The 14991-nt window shown below is 39.3% G+C and overlaps 1 long non-coding RNA gene across 1 annotated transcript in view; it reads left to right on the forward strand.

Annotated features, from left to right (window-relative positions):
- The window catches only part of LOC121031804 (uncharacterized), a 27230-nt gene extending 13058 nt beyond the window's left edge, over positions 1 to 14172 (forward strand). The window contains exon 4 of the long non-coding RNA XR_005790895.1: positions 14123 to 14172. This is a non-coding gene — a long non-coding RNA (uncharacterized LOC121031804). The remainder of the gene's footprint in view (positions 1 to 14122) is intronic.
- Positions 14173 to 14991: the final 819 nt, after the last annotated feature.

Raw genomic sequence — 14991 nt, forward strand, 5'->3', positions numbered from 1 at the left:
GTGACCTGGCTGAAGTCGGACGCTTAACCGACTGCGCCACCCAGGCGCCCCATGTTTAGCCTTATTTCTAAAATGAAATACTAGCTTATACATAAAAGAGCTCATGGCTCTTTTTCTGTACCCGGCACTGTTCTAAGTACATTACATATATGGGCCAAATGAAGTCTTAGAAAGCCTTAGGACTTAAATCAGACTATTGTTCCCATTTTACAATGAGGAGACTCACGTACAGAGAACTTAAATAACTTATCCTAGGTCACAAAGAGATGTGATTCAAGCCCACATAGTCTGTCATCAGAGTCTATACTCACTACCAGTCATTTTACATGGGCCCCTTTATTTATGAAGGCTTTGTTTTGATTCTGCCCTCTCTTGGATGACTGAATTTTGTCATCAACATTTTTTTTTCTTTCTCAAGAAGAGCATGTAGGTGTTGTTTTGTTTAAGTTCTCTCATGCTGGAGAGTGTATCTTTTGCCTTTGTATGAAGAGCAAATGTGCTGAATACAAATTTCTAGGTCACATTTTGCTGCAGAACCCTCTAGGCATTGTTCTACTGTCTTCTGAAGTAGATGATTTTGTGGTGTGTCTGAGGCCCACCATATTTTTCTCTCTTGTGTGTAACTTTTTCTTTTTTGCTTTGTATATAACTTTTGCTTTTCTCTGTTGAGATTGGTCCTTTTCCTTTCATTAGGATATATTTTGGTTTGGGCATCCTAGGTCATGTTATGGCTTTTTGTCCGAAGATTCAAACCTTTATTTTGGAATAATTTTCTCCTGTCACTTTTTGGGGAAAAAATTAAAAACTCATTTGGTTTTATTCTTCAGGAATATCAATTATGTGTCTGTTAGATCTCCTTTGACTTCAGTGTCTATCTTTTCCAATATATTTTGTATCATTGCCCCTTCCCATATCTTTCTGGGGTTTTGAAAAAGTCTGTCAATTATGTCCTTTACTGTGTTTTCGATTGTGTTATTTCCATTTTCATTTCTCATATAGTGTTTTTAGTCATGGTTTTCTATATCTATTCCAGTGTTTTCCCCCGGGCTCTGCTCCCCTCAAAGCTGTCTGACTTGCCTTTTACCTTTATTGTTTTTTGAACTGTTCCTATTATCTTGGATAATTCCTCTTACATCTATATTCTTTATCTGTAGGTTGATTACATTCTTTTATTCTTTTTTACTTTCTTCCTACAGTATATATGCATAAAGCCTGGATGGCTTATTTCTTTTTTAAAAATATTTTTAATGTTTATTTATTTTTGAGAGAGAGTGAGCAGAGGAGGGGCAGTGAGAGGGGACAGAGGTTCTGAAGCAGGCTCTATGCTGACAACAGAGAGCCCGATGTGGGGCTCAAACTCACAGTGAGAACATGACCTGAGCCGAAGTCGGATGCTTAACCAACTGAGCCACCCAGCGGCCCCTGGATGGTTTATTTCTGATACCAACAGGGAGAAGCTAGTTGAGGTATGAAGTGAACAGTGAAATTGGGCAGTCTTCAGCTTCCTATAACGATGACTTCCTCTTTCCTAAGCATTCATATACTCTTCATATTTGGCATTCAGGAGGGTAGTATGGTATATAGTAAGTCCCTTAAACCACCTCTGGAAAATCTCTTAAACTCTCTCTCAGCTACCAGACAAGATTATAGATAATACAAATTATTGCTATCAGGGTTTCTCCTTCAGCTATCCCTCCTCAGGGATAGCTTTTCAGTGCAGAATTGGTGTCTCCCTAAGGGCACTTACTGCTTCTCCCATGGGTTCCTCATATCCCTCCATCTTGGTGCTTTAATTAAAGACTCTTTGAAACTATCATTTATTCTCAGAAGTACATATATGTTGCCTGAGGTGCAAGGCTGTCAGTGTTCACCATCATTTCTGTTCAAATTTGAAAGGGGTTGGCAAGTATTTTTCATGATGCTTGTTTGGAATTGTAGTATTTCCCTGTTTAAAGATGACATTAGGAATCCAGGAATGCTTTACCTGGGAGGTTTTAGATCAGAGCGTCCCATGAGGTTTCAATCATCTCAAGGCTTGAGTGGGGCTGGAGAATCCCATCCCAAACTCACTGTCATGATTGCTGGCAGGTCTCAGTTCTTTGCTGACTATTCACTGGAGGCTTCAGTTTCCTCCCACATGAGTCTCTCCATAAGGCTGTTAGCACATGGCAGAATGCTCCCCACAGAGAATGAGATGTGAGAAAAAGAGAAAGAAAGAGAGCGAGAACAAGAGAGCATCCAAAATGGAAACCACGTTCTTTCACAATTTAATTTCAGAAATGATGTACTATCACTTCTCCTATATTTGGTTGGTCATGTAGATAAATCCTAGTATAGTGTGGGAAGGGACTACACAGGGTGTGAATACCAGAAGGGAGGGATCATAAGGGTTATCTTGGAAGTTGGCTACCACAAGTATATATATGTGTGTGACTATGTATATGCATTCATATGTATGTATGTATATAATATATATTACACACATGCATAAATTAACCAGAAGGATGTTTATATCAATTCTAAATTTATATGCACTTAATAACACAGCTTTGCAATATATAAGTCAAAAATTAATAGAACTACAAAAAGAAATAGATAAATCCCCTATTATAGCGGGAGATTTTAGCTCACTTACCCAGTAATAAATAGACATAGTAGATGAAAATGTCTCTAAAGATAAGTTTTGAATAAGACAATTAACAAGCTCAATCTAATGGACATATATAAAACCCCATAAAACAGTTGGAGAATGCACATTCTTTTCATGCCACACAGAACCTTATGAAATTTGACTACTTAATAGTCCACAATTCAAGTAGTAATACATCTTAAAGAATTGGAACCACAATTTTTGACCACAATGCAATTAAAATTCAGATCACTTTGTAAAAATATGACCCTGAAAATCCTATATGCTAGCAAATTTTAAATGTACTTCTAAATAATTCACAGGTCAAAGAGGAAATCATAATGGGAAATTGAAAAAAATGTAGAAGTGAAAAATAAAAACAAATGCTACATATAACAATTTTGGAGACTCGGGTACAGCAATGAGTAGAGGGAAATTTTATAGTTTTAAATTGATAATTTAAAAAAGCCAAAAGACCAAAAACTAATAAATTAAGAAGCTATTTGAAAAGTTATAAAAGTAATGATAGAATAAACCCAGTAATAGTAGAGGTATGGAAGTAATCACCAATAGAGTAGAAATTAATGAAATAGAAAGCAAAGTTTACTTTATTTTATTTTTTTTTAATTTTTTTTTCCAACGTTTATTTATTTTTGGGACACAGAGAGACAGAGCATGAACGGGGGAGGGGCAGAGAGAGAGGGAGACACAGAATCGGAAACAGGCTCCAGGCTCTGAGCCATCAGCCCAGAGCCCAACGCGGGGCTCGAACTCACGGACCGCGAGATCGTGACCTGCCTGAAGTCAGACGCCTAACCGACTGCGCCACCCAGGCGCCCCGAAAGCAAAGTTTAAAAAGGATTAAGAAGTGCAAAATTTTGAAATAACTAATAAAATTAATATACCTTTGGAAAATTAGTTTAAAAAAAGAGAAAGGGGCACCTGGGTGGCTCAGTCAGTTAAATATCTGACTCTTGGTTTCGGCTCAGGTCATGATCTCATGGTTCATGAGTTCAAGTACTGCATCAGGCTCTGTGGGATTCTCTCTCTCCCTCTCTCTCTGCCCTTTCCTCACTCTCTCTCTCTCAAAATAAATAAACTTTAAAAGAGCAAGAGAGTACACAAAACACCATATTGGGAATAATAAATGGGATACAACCCAAGGAAATATGGTGATTAGAAATTCAGGAAAAACACTTCATGACAAATTTTAAAACAAATAAAAACAAATGCCTACAAAAAATGATTTTACCAAAGTTAACTAAAAACAGCAACAACCAACAAACAAAAAAACCCATGAGGATTCCTTGAAACATATGGATTTTTTTTATTTTAAATGAAATTCTCAAAAAGAAAACAACAGGTTCAGATAATATTGAGGACAACCTCTAACAAACATTAAGTGCAAACTCTTCTAGAGAACTGAATGAACAGAAACACTTATTAATTCTGTGGGATTTACTAAATGATTAATTTCAGAAGCTTGTGGTAGGTAGCAGAATATATCAGCAAAGTATTTTGTGATCTCATCCATTAAATATTTATATAAACAAATGTAGCCAATGTAAGGTAACTGTTGAGTTTATGGTGAGCTCTGTCTAGGTCAGCTGACATAACTGAACTTACCCCAGGTGATAAAATTTCATTTTTTGTTTGTTTGTTTGTTTGTTTGTTTGTTTTTAATTTTTTTTTTCAACGTTTATTTATTTTTGGGACAGAGAGAGACAGAGCATGAACGGGGGAGGGGCAGAGAGAGAGGGAGACACAGAATCGGAAACAGGCTCCAGGCTCTGAGCCATCAGCCCAGAGCCTGACGCGGGGCTCGAACTCACGGACCGCGAGATCGTGACCTGGCTGAAGTCGGACGCCTAACCGACTGCGCCACCCAAGCGCCCCAAGGTGATAAAATTTCAATAGAACTCTGTTTTAAATTCTCTTTTTCATCTTTGCTAATAAAAGTGGCCATCTGGAGCTCCTGGGTGACTCAGTCCATTAAGTGTGTGACTCTTGGTTTCAGCTCAGGTCATGATCCCACAGTCATGAGACTGAGCCCTGCATCAGGCTCCACGTGGAGCCTGCTTGGGATTCTTTCTCCCTCTTTCTCTTCCCCCCCCCCCTCATGTACAGGTTTACGTGATCTCTCTCTCTCTAAAATAAATAAATAAACATTAAAAAAAACACTTAAAAAAAAGGTGGCCATCCCTTGTGCTACATTTGGAACTTTCCATCAGTCTTCTGAGAGTATGTTCTTGTATCAGCCATAGCAAGTTTTGGTGTCAGCATCCCTAGAAATTACAGATGGGGAGAAATTCTTGTGTTTTCCCCTATCAGTACAGATTTGCCCCAATTGTTTCATTTAAACAATCTTACGTCTATGACTGAGTTGGTATAACCCCTCCTCTCTGAATTCAAGAGAACTGAAATCTGAAATGCAATCTTTATGACAGAATTTAAGAGCAATATATTTAATTGAAATAAACTGTAAACTCAGCCCTCTTTTTCTCTGTTCTGCTTGCTGTTCAAGTTTAGATGTGAAAATCTGCCTGTTAGTTTTTGATGCCTGAAAAGTCATTTCACTAATCTCACTGTGACCTCTGACGCACTTGCTGACGTTCCAGGAGCTGTCCTTTTCTTTCATGATCAGGTAAATGATCTCTACCCCAGATGTCTATGAATCACAATTGCAGAATTCTTGCTGATTTGCCTATTTTCTCCCTTCTCTGAGTTTATCTTTTTACTTCCCATGGAGGCATCACTTCCAGCCCTTTCTGGAGGCCCTTTGTTTCCAACAGACCATGGAATCTTTCCTGCACATACTCAGATTGGAACTACAGCACCATCACGGGCCCAGGGCAAGTTACTCAATGTCTTTTGCTCATATTTCTCATCAGTTAACTGGGAACAATGATTCCTATAGTTCAGGGTAGTTGTTGTGGACTGAATGTTTTCATCCCCGTCAAATTCCTATGTTGAAACCCTACCCCATAATGTGATGGTATTAGGAAATGAGGCCTGTAGGAGGTTGCTAGATGAGGTCATCTAACAGAGGATTAGTGCCCTCAGAAAAATCATGGGAGAGCTTGCTTTCTGTCTCTGCTCTCTGCCATGTGAGGGTACAACTAGAAGTCAGCAGTCTGCAACCCACGAGGGGGGTCACCAGAACTTGACCTTGTGCATAGCACTCTCATCTCAGACTTGTAGCCTCCACAACTGTGAGAACGAAATTTCTGGTACAGATGTTCCTGGGAGATGTTCCAGGTTCAGTTCCAGACCACCACAGATAAAGTAAATGTAGCAATAAAGAGACTCAAATGAATGTTTTGGTTTCCCAGCGCATATAAACACTGTTTACATTATACTGTAGTCTATTAAGTGTGCAACGGGATGTCAAGAAAGACAACGTATATACCTAAATTAAAAAATACTTCATTGCTAAAGAAAAAAAATGCTAATCATTATCTGAGCTTTCAGTGAGTCGGAATCACTGGTTGCAGATCACCATAACAAATATAAGAGTGAAAAAGTTTGAAATACTATGCGAATTACCAAAGAGTTGAACAGAGACACAAAGTGAGCACATGCATTTGGAAAAAATGACGCTGATAACTTACTCGGTGCAGAGTTGCAACAAATCTTCCAAAATGCAGTATCTGTGGAGTGCGAAACAGCACAAGAAAACAAGGTGTGCCTGTAATGAGGTTAGAGTAGAATTACGTGCTTAGCGTGGCTCGTAGAACTCAGTAAACACTCAATGCATGTCAATCATTATTCTGATCATTATGCCCATCCCCAAAGCCAATTTTCTGTGAATTTTAGGGATAGAGATTTTTTATTCTAATTTCTATGAGTTACCTATTGACCTTATGCGTTTAGTGGCAGGGTACGTTTTTAGATTTTGGCACATGAATGCCATTTGAGATCTCTAGGAGAATAAATATAATGGCGATGACTTGTGTCTCTAATTGCCTTTAATGAATGCATAACCTCTCTGTGAATGAGTATTAAGCTCTTGTGAGATATATTAGCTATTGGTACGGCAAAGCCTCTGGCTTTAAGGACCCTCAGCAGTGAGTTGATATTTAAAATCTTACAATTCATAATGCTACATGAGACCATTTTCTCTGTGATTATTTTATAGACATGCATAAGGCAGTCTTTCTTACACTTTATGCCTCCTTGTGCCCCTTATCAGTGTTTGGCACGCTTGTTGACTGAACATTTCAGGTGAAAAATTTTTAAGGATTGCTCGCTAATAAAAAATAATATTCAAAATGTATGGTGATCATTTCATATGTGTGAAATGGGTTTCTGTTGTACGCAATTTTTGTCAAGCCAGCATGACAATGGATAACTTGAGCTCTTGGTCACATTGGTTTCTTCTCTATTTCTACTCAATTAGAAAACCCAAACTCACAACCATAGGTGGCCGAGAATAGCAGTGGGTGTTGGTTTTATTTCAGATAATCCTAGCTATTATCTGGATTGACGTGGACCCCCTGCTCTTAAACAACAGCATCTCCATCCCACAGCCATTTGCGGTAATCTTTGCCCCTGCTCTCCTCAGGAGGCGAGCTCTGTTCTAACCTCTGTCCCCTCTGTATTAGTTTTCTCTTGCTGTGTAACAAATTACCACAAACTGCAGCTTAAAACAACACACATTTATTATCTCCCAGTTTCCTTGTGTCAATAGTCCTGAGCATTTCAGCTGGGGCCTCTGCTCTGAGTCTCGCAGGGCTGAAATCAAGGTGGGGCCAGCTGTATCCTCTCTGGTTTGACCAGAGAAAGATCCATTTCCCATCTCCCAATTCTGGGATGTTGGCAGAATTTATTTCATTCTGGTTGTGGGACTTACATCCCCCTGTCTTACCAGCTATTGTCTAGGGACCACTCTTAGCTCCTAGATGCCACCCTCAGGTCCTTGTAATGTGTCCCCACCACCTCAGCAATGGAGAACCTCCCCTTCGTGGAACTGCGCTCACACTTCCAATCTCTCTGACAGGCCCTGCTGCTGCCAGCCAGAGAAAAATCTCTGCTTTTAAAGGGATTATGTGATTAGATCAGGCCCACCTGGATAATAGCTCTATCTTCAGGTCAATTGATTAGTGAGCTTAATCAAATCCCTTTGCCGTGTAACAAATGGTGTTATGTTTCCACATAACATCACCATGGGAGCAATCCCAGAGGCAGAGATCATAGGAGGCATCTTGAAATTCTGCCTACCATACTAAATCTGGGGTGGCCTATGACTTGGTTTAGACAGAAGAATGTGATCCTAGGCCTAACGAAGCCTTTTAGTTTCCACGTCTATCCCTTTGAAATGCTCCTTCTTAAACTGGCCATGTGGAGAACCCAGGTGTCCCAGGGCCAGCCCCAGCTGATGATTGTTGTTTTGCACCTTTAGGTTTTGGAGTGGTCTCTCATGTAGAAATAGAAAACTATTTTTAGGACTGCCTCAGATGCTAACACTGTAGCATTTCACATGCAAAAAAATGAAATTTGAATTTATTGGATTAAGAGAGAGGGTAAATGGATTCTTTGTTCATTCTTCGGTCACGGTAGAATCTGAAAGTGATGGTTTCACTGTTGCAACTTTTTCAATTTAAAAAAAGTTTATGTATTTTTGAGTGAGAGAGAGTGCGAGCCGGGAAGGAGCAGAGAGAGAGGGAGACACAGAACCTGAAGCAGGCTCCAGGCTCTGAGCTGTCATCACAGAGCCTGACGAGGGGCTTGAACTTGTGAACCATGAGATCATGACCTGAGGCGAAGACGGATGCTTAACTGACTGAGCCACCCAGGTGTCCCTGTTGCAGCTTTTGAATATGAGTTACAATATGCCAAATAATACATCGTTGATTTATCTCCTAAAGGTCTGAAGAATCATCGAGAGTTAGTGAACATTTAAGGCTTTAGCAGGTGAGCCAATTGTATATAATTCAGTCTTCTAAAAGAAATCCTGCTATTTTATTCTCAACATTGAAAATCTGGCTACTTGACTTAACACCTGAAGTTAGTTAGGGTCATTATCAGACATACGTTTTGCTCCTCCTGAGATTTCCTTAGATGTCACATCGGAGCCCTCGGTTACTTATTTTACCTTAGCCACAGCCAAAGCCACCCAACTTCATTGTGGCCCACTTGGTTCTGCTTCTTGGGTCTGACTAGCCTCTGCTATCCTGCCTCCAGACCAACCCCGCCTTGTGCCTGGGAATCCTGGTTCATCCTGTCACTTCCAGACCTGGACAAATGCTGTACAGCAGGGCGTGGGGTCTACCTTCCCAGAGGTCACCCAGGGAGCTTGTATTAGTCAGAGCTCTCCAGAGAAATGGAAAAGTAGGGTGTGTGTGTGCGTGCACGTGTGTGATTGCTGAAATAAACTGATAGAAGTAGTCCTTGTAACATATTTACAATTTTAAGAATACAATGATTATTATGCATGCAACAAGATTCACGACAAAGCTATATTTAATTAATTAATATGTCTCACATTTTAAGTGTGTGTGGAAGTTTGTTAGGTTTTGTTGAGGCTTTAAGGTGTGATAAGTTTCAGATACCAAAAATTCTGAGACCACCATGCAGACACTTTAAAGTTTGTGTTCAAGAGCCAATAGAACCTTCTATAATGATGAAAATGTTCTGTCTGTGCTTTCCACTGTGGTGGCCACTAGTCACATGTCGCTGTTGAGAACATGACATATGGCTAGTGTGACAGAATTTTTAATTTTATTTAGTTTGATTAATTTATACTGAAATAGTGGAGCCTAGCACAGGGTTAAATGGCTCTTCAACACTTCACCCACACAGAGTATAGACAGGTTGAGAAAGAGTTATGATGGGCATTCCCCAACTGCTACCAAAGAGCGGAGCTAGTGGGTGGATGCCTCTCAACCCAAGGCTAGTGAGACAAACTGTGTTCCAGAAATCTAAAGGATGATGGTGGAGCTGACTAGTTGTGAATAAAAGTTTAATGGAGCCAAGACTGACTGCATGTTTCCCAAGACATAGATGTGAAAAAAGAGAAAGAGGTATGGGTACCTATCTCACACACTATCTGACAGAATATCCTCGAGGGGTGACAAGGGCCTTGCAGAGATTGCCAGAGAAATCCCCAGGTTTCTGGGTGCTGTAGAAGGAGTAAGGAGCCTCACAGATGTAAGACATGATTTCTCAGGTGAAGAAAGTTGCATGTAAAAGAGCTCTGACTGGGAAAACTCTGAAGAAACCACAAAAGTTACTCATGCTTCTCCTCCTTGTTTTCAGGATCCCAGTTTTGTTCAGGTATCTCATAGCCAGCAAGTTAAATTGGGCTCCTCCCCAGAAGGAAGAAGTGAATCTTGATTAGTATAGGCGGATTATGTAACCCCAACCTTTGTCAATGATTTGTCTATGAGTGAGACTTGGCTTAGTCTTAGCCAATGAGATATAACACAGAAGTTCTGGGAAAGATTTTTTTTTTTTTTTTGAGAGAGAGAGAGAGAGAGAGAGAGAGTGCAAGCAGGGGAGAGGGGCAGAGAGAGAGAGAGAGAGAGAGAGAGAGAGAGAATCCTAAGCAGGCTCCACAGGCAGCGCAGAGCTGGAGGCGGGGCTTGATCTCAGGACCTTAGGACAATGACCTGAGCCAAACTGAAGAGTGGGATGCTCAAGCTACTGAGCCACTCAGGCACCCCAAGATTTCTTTTACTCTTAAAAAGAGAGATACAGGAAGGAAAAAATGCTCTTTAGGGTAGGATCCAGCTTATAGGGCTTGAAATTTATACAATTTGGGGGGCCCTCTTTAAGAAAAAGTTCATAACACTGTTTTGCTTTTTTATAGCTTACAAAAATATATTATCATGTGATGGCATTCCAAGGGTGTTTTCCAGGGCCTTTGAAAGATCCTGTGGAAGTGAAGGGTTCTAAAGCTTAAGCTTCTTTAGTTTCACTGTAAATCATCACTGGCAGCCTTTTTTTTTTGAACATGTTGTTCTCATGGACAAACTATGGCAGCCGTCTTGGGACCATGAGGAAAACCAGTGTAAAGGAACAGACAACACACTGAGGAAAGCACAGTGCAAAGATGAAAGGAATTGTGTTGGGTTCATAGCGCCTGGATTTCTCAACCTTGGAAGTCCTTTAAGTGCAGGCTCCTTTTATGAAAAATGATAACTATGTTTATTGTTTTGGCCACTCTTCAATAATCTGTAGTCAAAGGGATCCAAACAAAAACAACTAACCCCTACTCTCTCCATTGTTTCGCGTGCATGTGCACGCGTGCACACACGCACACAAACACGCACAAATATGTGGGAACAGTAGAACCCTAAATATGTGAAAAGGAGATAATCTCAGGGTATGAGATGATCTTCTACCTCAAATTATATTAGCATTATGGAAAAATTAATTCATTATCCTAGTTTTTCTCATTAGCTGTATACCCCGTGAAAATTCCACCATGGTATTTGGGAAGCACTGGTCTAGACCAGTGCTGCTCAAAGTGTGGTCCATATTAGGCTAGTGCCAGTCCATGAACTGTTCATTATCAGTCTATAATGAAATAAGTCCACAAATTGAGAGTAAGAATTTAGAAACTTTTACAGCACTTGGAGATTCAACAGAGTAGTTTTATGTCTGTTGAATGTAATAACTTAAAAATTGGGGAGCTTGTACTTTGCAAGTCTCTGGATTTTTAAAAATTTAAATGTATCTTTTATTTTAGAACAGTTTTAGATTTACAGAAAAATTATGAAGTAGTACAGAGCATTTCCATCTCAGTTTACCTATTATTAACATCATAACTTTAGTGTGGTACATGTGTTACAATTAATGAACCAATATTGATATATCATTGTTAATAAACTCCATATTTTATTCAGATTTCCCTAGTCTGAACTTTTTCTGTTTTCTTGGTCCTTCTCGTGTTCCAGAATCCCATCCAGGATGCCACATTACATTTAGTTGTCATGCCTCTTCAGGCTCTTATTGGCTGTGACAGTTTGTCAGACTTATTTTTGATGGCCTTGATAGTTTTGAGGAGAACCGGTCAGTTATTTACAGAATGTCCCTTAATTGAGATTTGTCTGATGTTTCTCTTATGGGTAGTATGTCTTTGTTTCTCATTTTATTTTTCTAATTTTTTTTTTTGTATTTTACAAAAGTATCAATCTGCAACAGATTAGAGAAATCCTTATCACAGATAGTTTGAGGAGCATTGGTCTAAACCACTATTGTTCCACTCTAAGCATTTAAAATTCTGAAACAATTTCTTCTAACTAAACTATTGGTTTATTGTTAGATACTGTTATTTTTTCTGAATCAAAGTATTAGGAGTGGGGACTTCTAAATTTGAATCTCAAGAAAGGTAAATTACCTTTAAAAAAATATTTATTTTTTTTTTTTTTTAGAGAGAGTGCACATGCGTGCAGATGTATGCATGAGTGAGGTTGGAGGGGGCAGAGAGAGAGGGAGAGAGAATCTCAACGCAAGGCTTGAACCCACAAACAGTGAGATCATGACCTGAGCTGAAATCAAGAGTTCGATGCTTAATGGACGGCTCCCCAATAAATTACCTTTTTAGAAGATTATCTTTTTGGCTATCTATCCTAGGTCAGTAAATGCTCGATGGCTTACAAAGCATTGGAAAACACACGCACAAATCAACTTTCAGCCATGAAGGAATGTCATGTTTCTGAATCAAGATCTTTATCCATGGGGTTTTCATAAAACTTAAGCCAGAAGCCCGGAGGTATCGTGTAGACCCAAATATAGCTATAGTGACTCCTCATGTACAGTCGGTTTCATTTTGCCTCCTTGCCAGCTGTTTCATTTTGGTTTTTCCTCTTCCCTCTTAATTTCACTACACTAAGTACCTTGAGCATTGACAGCCAAACTTTTCCCACTATATCACATTCCTCAGAAGGTTATCGCTACCATATTCATCTTTTTGATTTTATGTCTCTTGTGATATACTCATTTTATTCATATAAGGAGTCCCCTAAACCTTCCTTCTTTGGGGATTCTGTCCTTGATCCTTGTGTCCAGAAACCTTGCTATAACGAATCTGCTTTGGGCTTTGATGCTAAAAGCTTCATTTGGTACATGTTTCTTCCTTGGAACGTGATTCTTCCAGTTGCAAGATGCATGTTAAACAGTGTACATAAACCATTGTATGCCACTTCCTTTAGTTTCTTTTTATAATTCACGAAAGTATAGAACATTTTTGCTTTCTTTGTTTAATGTCACAGCCTTTAATTTTGGGTTTATATATCCTTTTTGCTTTTTAAAAAAATGTTCATTTTTGAGAGAGAGAGAAAGAGAGGAAGAGCGGGGGAGGAGCAGAGAGGGAGTGGGATAGCTTTGGCACTGACAGCACTGAGCTGATGCAGGACTCGAACTCACGAACCGAACCGTGAGATCATGACCTGAGCTGAAGTCAGATGTTCAACCAACTGAGCCACCCAGACATCCCTCCTTTTTGCTTTTGAAGCTTTTGACTTCATTTTGAACAGCTAGTTCTGATTTCTTGCCTCACTTATTTTGATAGAGACAGCCATGAATTTGAGTTCGTTTTGGCTGGTTGTTCAATGAGAAGGTGGAGTCGCTATGAAGGATTTTCAAGAACATTTTGCCTTAAGACTCTTGAATCTCATTTTAAAATTGTGGTAAGATGGTCCTTGCCCCCTCCTCAATCCTTACATAACAGTTGCCAACACAGAAGGATGAAGAAAAGCGTGAGTAAGACTGACTACCCTTTGTGCATTCAGGGAACGGATGTGCAAGATGTGTTCATGGGCAAGATGCTGTTGCTACTTCAGTACCATTGGGGCTGCTTGAAGGGTCAACTGCTCCTGTTTATTGTGGGAAATGGCAGGTTTACCATATTTTTTTTAAAAGTACTGCCATAGCCATTTTCCTGAATATGTTTCTTTGGCACGACTTTATTTCCTTGCTATAATTTTGCCTGTATTTGCCTCTGAGCTGGAACTCTTGAGTTTCAGGTGTCTGTCATGATTTGTTTCTTTACTTCCTTCCCTATCTCATTTTAAACAACTCAAGGAAAGACAAGTTGCATATTCTCTTGTAGGTCTGTCTAGCCAAATGTGATCTTGCCACACGGTTGTTTGCTTGTTCATTTGCTCATGCACTCATTCTTTTACTCACATATTGGGCACAGGTTTACAGAGACGTTATTATGAAGCAACGTAAGTGCCAGGGATTAGAGGTACAATGGTAAAGGATAAGAAATTTTTGATTTTGTGGGAAAAAGACACATGAAATGTATATTTACATGCATAATTCAAGATGAAATTCTGATCGAGGCTATGAAGAATAAGTACAACTACAAATACCCCAGTTTTGTGACTGGAGATTGGGGGAGGCAAAGGCTTTCCTGGGGAGTGACGTTCAGATGGAGACTTGCAGAACAGCAGCACTGGCCAGGTGGGGTGGAAAGAAAGCTCTCCACAAGGAACCCGCAGGTGGATGCTGGGTGAATTTGTTTTTCTTTGCTTTTGTCTTTAGGCTGGAAGAATTTGCTGATTCAAATGATACGGAGACTCCACTACGTGCCAGGCAGAGATAAAACCCTGTATGTGGAAAGAACGTTGTATTAAATACTCTTTAACAATATAGGGAGATAGTTTTATTTATGATTCTGAGATCATTTTTGCATCTAGTGTTCATTTCACTTCTTCTTTATATCAATACTTAACTAGGAAAATGCTCAAATACACGCACTAAGGATAGAGGGATGATTTATAAAGGTGGGCAAAAAGACAATAATCTTGAAATCATTGATAATCCTCTCTGGGAGTCAGTTGCTTCATCTTTAATATGACAACGAGCTGGACTAGATGCTGTGTGAAGCTCCTCCCAGCTTCAAGTTTTAGTGAAGAGCCACTAACTTTCAGTATTTGCCTGTGCGAAATTCCAACAGCATTGTAACTTGGAATGTTTTACGTGAAATATACAACAGAGTTACTTCTGTGGACATAGTTTTGAATTATATGAAGATGTTTGCAAAATCTTATTTTTATTTAGCCGTCGGTAAATTCCTTATCATTATTTATTCCTGTTCCAATTCACCAAACGTACTATTGCTTGGAAACTTACACTCAAGAAACACTAAACCAATCAAGTGATATTCAGGCAAGTGTAATCAGTTATGTAGTTAATTATGCATATAAATTTCTTTTTGAATCCCTTGCTGTTTAAGCCCTGAGATTTAAAACTGTTATTGGGAACCGGAAAGCAAAATTTAGTGCCAGGCTTTAGGTTTTTTTTCCCTCCTGCTCAGTTGCAGAAAAGTATAAGATACTAAATCTTGAGCTAGTAGTACAGTTATAAAATGTTATATTTTCCAGACAATCCTTTGCATGTATACACACACA

This window comes from Herpailurus yagouaroundi, unplaced genomic scaffold, assembly GCF_014898765.1.
Source record: "Herpailurus yagouaroundi ecotype Mexico unplaced genomic scaffold, PumYag 141, whole genome shotgun sequence".
NCBI lineage: Eukaryota > Metazoa > Chordata > Mammalia > Carnivora > Felidae > Herpailurus > Herpailurus yagouaroundi.